A 6,000-nucleotide genomic window follows, 5' to 3' on the forward strand; every position below is an offset into this window, starting at 1 on the left:
CCGATTGGCTCCTCAAGCTCCACGGGGGCGTGTCCCTGGAAGTCCCAACCCATGCACATCTGGAAGGAGGGGCAGAGACCCGGGCTGTGAGTCCAGGTCTGCGCCCAGTAACTGCTCCTGACACAGGCTAATCATAATTGCATGAATAATTCTGTACACACATTACTAATATGCCTTATATATTAAGATAATTAATAGCATTTGTTCTCTTGTCATGAGCCATTAATACTTATTAGTCATTCTTGTTGCTATTATAATGCCCTCGTGCGAGACATTTGCAAGACTCTGCCCATATTTGAGCACTTTGCTTTTTGCAGTGGAAAAGTGAGTGCCTGACACGCAGGCCTGGGTTCTAGTTTCTCCACTTGCTGCCTGTATGGATTCTCTGAACTCCTCCCTCATGAATTAAAAAAAAAAAAAAATAGGATAGTTAAATATAGCAGAGAACATATTATTTACAATGCAACAATTTAAAGTCATCATTTTTTTTGAAGATTATAAATGCAAGACATTCATGACATAGTGGTAAGCAGGAGAAGCAGGTCACAAAGCATTATTTATTTATAACAGGATAGAATGCTTAGTTTAAATAGGCAGTATATTCTCTGATTCCAAAGATATAAAGTTCAAAATCAGACAAAATTAATCCAAGGTGAGAGAAGTTAGAATAATGGTTCCCATTTGGAGAGTATGGTCTGCAAGGAAATATGAGAAAGATTTCCAAGTCCTGGAAATGTTCTATAACATGATCTGCAAAGTGGTAAACACGGATGTATTAATTAGTAAATGGTCACTAGGCTGTACAGTTAGGATTTAAACACTTTTCATTGTATGTGAAAGAGAACATACCATTCTATATTGTTCTGCACCTTGACTTTTTTTTGTAGTACTACACATTCTGCCTTAGAGATCTATTCATTATTAGCACATCTATCTAGAGCATCTTCATACTTTTTCAGTAGTGATTCCATTGTATGATGTGCCGTGGTTTATTCAACTAGTTCCCTGTTGATAGACATTTTGGCTACAAGGTGCTGTTTTTGAATACAGCATAACCAATACCTGAAGTCCAGAACTACATCAGCACCAGCCTCATTGATTTGCTCAGCAAATTTAAAGAGGGCACCATATGTGGCAAACAACAGGTCAAGCTCCCTGCCTTCCCAGAAGCTTACCAGGGAGACAAGCGCAATGGTAATGACAATGAGTGTGATACTGCTGTGGTATAATAAAGAATATAATGTCTCTGTTTTTTGTCCCTGGTTCCTGGCACAGAAAAACCTTGGAATTTCCTGAGCAACAGAAGTGTCTATGTTATGCTAATGAGGTGACTCAAATTGAGCCCCTAGATAGCCTCAGAATAGTGGGCTGGTCACCAGAAAGACCAATCACGTGATTAGAGGATTGGACTTTTCCACCTCCAGGGAGGGGAGAGGTCTGGAGACTGAGTTCAGTCACGTGACCACTGATTTCATTTATCGTGCCTTTGGTGACGAAACCTCAATAGAAACTGTGGGCACTTAGGCTGGTGGGAGCTTCCTGGTTGGTGAACCTATTGTGTGCCTGGAGTGTGACTCACCCTGACTCCACAGGGAGAAAGCACCAAAGCTCTGTGTTGCCCCTAAAGGCTACATCCTATGTGTCTCTTCATTTGGCCGTTCCTGATCTCTATGCTTTCTGATAAAGCTGTAATTGTAAGTTTAGTGCTTTATAATAAAGCTGTAATTGTAAGTTTAGTGCTTTCCCAAGTTCTGTGGGTCCTTCTAGTGAATTATCAAACCTAAGGGAGTCATGGGAAACGCTGAATTTGTAGCCAGTTGGTCAGAAGTATGGTTGGTCTGGGGACCCCCAAATGTGGCTAGCAGTTGACACGAGGGCCATCTTGTTGAGAACTAGTAAGATGTTTTTCACTCACAGCAATTAACATCTGACAACAAATGTCTTCAGCTGGGTATCCTACAATTTAATTCAGTTCTCACACTAACTACCTGAGGAGTTAGCATCAGATCCCACAAGTTAAAGGCTCAGTCCCACAACACTGCTCCCCCTTCCCCCACTTAAGATGCCAGTCACAAGTCCAGTTTGTGACCATGCTTCTGACCAACCGGCTATAAATTGAAGGTTTCCACAACTCCCTCCTCGTATTTGATAATTTGCTATATTGGCTCACAGCACTCAGGGAAACACTTTACTTACGTTTATCAGTTTATCATAAAGGGTACAGTTGATCAGCCAGACTAAGAGGTACATAGGGCAAGGTCTGGATGGGTCCCAAGCACAGGAGTGTCTGTCCCAGTGGACTTGAAGTGAGGCACCCTCCTGACACATGGAAGCTCTCTGAAGGCCATAGTTCAGGGGGTTTTATGGAGGTTCCATTACACAAGGCATGGTTGATTAAATCATTGTGGCCATTTGTGGTTAACTCAATCTCCAGCCCCTCTCCCTTTGGGAGGTGGGCGTAAGGTGAAACTAAAAATTCCAATGCTCTAATCACATGGTTGATTCATCTGGTAACCAGCCCTCACCCTCAAGCTATCTAGGAACCCACCAAGAGTCAACTCATTAGTATAAACTCAAGTATGGTTGAAAGGAGCTTATAATGAGTAACAAAAAACTCTTCTCACCACTAACACTCAGGGAATTTTCCAAGGGTTTTAGAAGCTCTTAGGCCAGGAACTAGGACAAGTCCAAACATTTATTTCTTATTATATCGCCATATCACAGAGACTGAGCCCATACAACTTTGGAGTCACATGCTAACTACAGATGGTTAGTATCAGAATTGAATAAGTACACCCAGCTGGGGGTGAAACAGAACAGATAAGGTATAAGACCACCCAACCGCCACGGTGAGAGTCCACAGTCTTTTTGGGTCACAACAATTAATTAGGTGTGGTCTCCGACTGCAGTGAATTCAGGTTATTTGTAAACAGGTGTCTGAACTTTGAAACAGATTTTCCCATAGCAGCAGTGTTACAGTGGTGGTTCCAGTCTCAAACTGATCCACAAAATGTTATTCAGTTTATAACAAAAGTTTCCCCCAATTCTGTGAACTAAATAGAATCCTTTCAACAAAAATCCATTTTCACTAATCAGCCAGAGTTGGGTTTTTGCCTTGTAATTAATAATCTTGTCTGATAAAGCATTCTGAGAACGTGTATCTCCTTTCCTCCCCAGCCCTGCCCCACAGAGGTCCTGCAGCCACAGCAACAGAAAAGGAATCATTTTTCCCCTCCTTGAAACTGTTATTCTTTTTAACCAAGCAACTTGACCAACAAACTTCTAGGAAACCAACTTACATATAGGAATCCTCATGCTGTGTAATTACAAGGATGGCTATAACTATTTTCAGGAATAAAAAAAGGATGGGCTTCCCTGGCGGTCCAGTGGTTAAGGCTCTGCGCTTCCACTGCAGGGGGCATGGGTTCAATCCTTGGTTGGGGAACTAAGATCCCGCATGCTGCACTGAGCAAAAAAAAAAAAGAAAGGAATGAAAATAGCAACAAATGATCCCTCAAAAGAAGACCAGTTAAATTATACTTCAATGGAACTATACAAAAAGTAAAAAGAAGTAAGTATGAAGATACGGGAAATATACTGTTTTATGAAGGAGAAAGTTGAGAAGTGAAATATGTTTAATAGGATTCTCTAATAATATACGTTAGAATAGGCTTAGAAATAAACTGGAGGAATAATCCATTTCCAGTGGTGGCCTCTGAAATGTTGGGTTTATAAGGACTTGGAATTACTTCTTACAAGTGGGTTATTTTTGTAAGCAGAAAGAAAAAAAAAAAGCCATATTTCTCCCTCTGCTCCTGACCTGCACACAATGTACTGACGAATCATAGTCAGATTTTTATACTTGCTGAATGCTTTGTATGCCTTATTAGTTGAGTGATCTATAGCATAATATATTTTTTCTTTTTTACCCTATTTATTTTATTTTATTGAAGCATAATTTACAAACAAAACAGCTCTTTTAAGTGCCCAGTACAATTTTGACATCTGTAATTATGACTACAATCAAGATACAGAGAGTTTCAATCATTCTTTTCTCAATCCACACCCTCACCCAACTCCTGGCAGCCCATATTATGCTTTATATACTGCAGAGTGAAATTTCATATAAGTGGAATCATACAGTATGTCCACTTCTGTGTCCGGCTTCTTTCACTCAGCATAATGTTTTTGAACTGCTTTTTTTGTTTGTTTGTTTGTTTGTTTTTTAATTTTTATTTATTTATTTATTTATTTACTTATGGCTGTGTTGGGTTTTCGTTTCTGTGCGAGGGCTTTCTCTGGTTGTGGCAAGCGGGGGCCACTCTTCATTGCGGTGCGCGGGCCTCTCACTATCGCGGCCTCTTTTGTCGCGGAGCACGGGCTCCAGACGCGCAGGCTCAGTAGTTGTGGCCCACGGGCCCAGTTGCTCCGCGGCATGTGGGATCTTCCCAGACCAGGGCTCGAACCCGTGTCCCCTGCATTGGCAGGCGGATTCTCAACCACTGCGCCACCAGGGAAGCCCCTGTTTGTTTGTTTTTAATTTATTTTTGGCTTCGTTGCTGCGCGCGGGCTTTCTCTAGTTGTGGTGAGCGGGGGCTACTCTTCGTTGCGATGCAGGGGCTTCTAACTGCAGTGGCTTCTCTTTTTGCATAGCACGGGCTCTAGGAGACCGGGCTTCAGTAGTTGCAGCACACAGGCTCAGTAGTTGTGGCTCACGGACTCTAGAGTGCAGGCTCAGCAGTTGTGGTACACAGGCTTAGTTGCTCTGAGGCATGTGGGATCTTCCCGGACCAGGGCTCGAACCTGTGTCCCCTGCGTTGGCAGGTGGATTATTAACCACTGGGCCACCAGGGAAGTCCCAGCATAATGTTTTTGAAGTTCACCTATGCTATTGATCATATCAATAACATATTCCATTTTATTGTCTAGTAGCTTTCCATCATATGGATATACCACAATTTGTGTTGATAGAATTGATTCCTGTTTTGAGCTAATACAGATAAAACTGCTGTAAACATTCTGTACAAGCCTTTTCGGAGGACATATGTTTTTATTTCTCTTGGATTAACACTTAGGAGTGGAATTGCTGGACCACATGGTAAGCCTATGTTTTAATTTTATAAGAAACTGCCAAACTGTTTTCCCAAAGTGATTGTACCATTTAAGATTCCCACCAGCAGTGTATGAGAGTTCCAGTTGTTCCACATATGTGCCAACTTGGTATAAATATATTTTGAATAAATAAACAAAAGAATAGTGCTCCTATCTCCTGGGAACAACTAGCTTTCTTCCCCTGCATGGGTGACCCAAAAGTTCCTCTGAATTCAGAATTTACAGTGGGAGGCATCATCCAGGGTAGCAAAGAATAAATTAGAAATAATGACAAGCTCAAAAGTTCACTTAACTCCCTGGGTTGCCTTGCTTTTACTGGCCTGTACCCAGCAGCAGAAATTTTAAAAAGTTTATCAAACATTTTATTTCTGACCAAAAGAGGCAGGCAGGGTGTGGTGATTACAGCAGCAGCAGAAAGGATTTAGGTGAGTCTTTTTACTAGGAGACAAATCTGTAGAAGAGGATTAGATGCAGTTCCCCTTAGGCAGTGTTTCTCCAACTACAGTTGGAGAAACATCCCCCTACCTCCCACCCACTTGCACCAGAATGATTTGAGGGCTTGTTAAAGAATTTAAATGTCTGATCCCAGACTTCCCCTCGTCTCTCATACCTGCAAATACAACCTGGATTTACAGAATCTGAACTTGGGGGAGCATGACCTGAACTTTTCCCTTCTTGGCTCAGGCAGGTTCAGCATTGACTGGAGTGGAATTTTGATAAAGCCCTCAGGATAGGTGTTGCCTTACTCTTCCCTGCTCTACCAAACTCAAGTCCCAGCCCGGATGGGGAGGGCGCTCCCTCTCTTCTAGCTATAGCTGTCACTACCCAGTCTGAGAAGCCAGAATGGACTTCCTCCTCCCCAACACTTCCTTGAAGGCCCAGTTCACA

The sequence above is a fragment of the Eschrichtius robustus genome, chromosome 14 (genome assembly GCF_028021215.1).
Source record: "Eschrichtius robustus isolate mEscRob2 chromosome 14, mEscRob2.pri, whole genome shotgun sequence".
In the NCBI taxonomy this organism is placed as follows: domain Eukaryota; kingdom Metazoa; phylum Chordata; class Mammalia; order Artiodactyla; family Eschrichtiidae; genus Eschrichtius; species Eschrichtius robustus.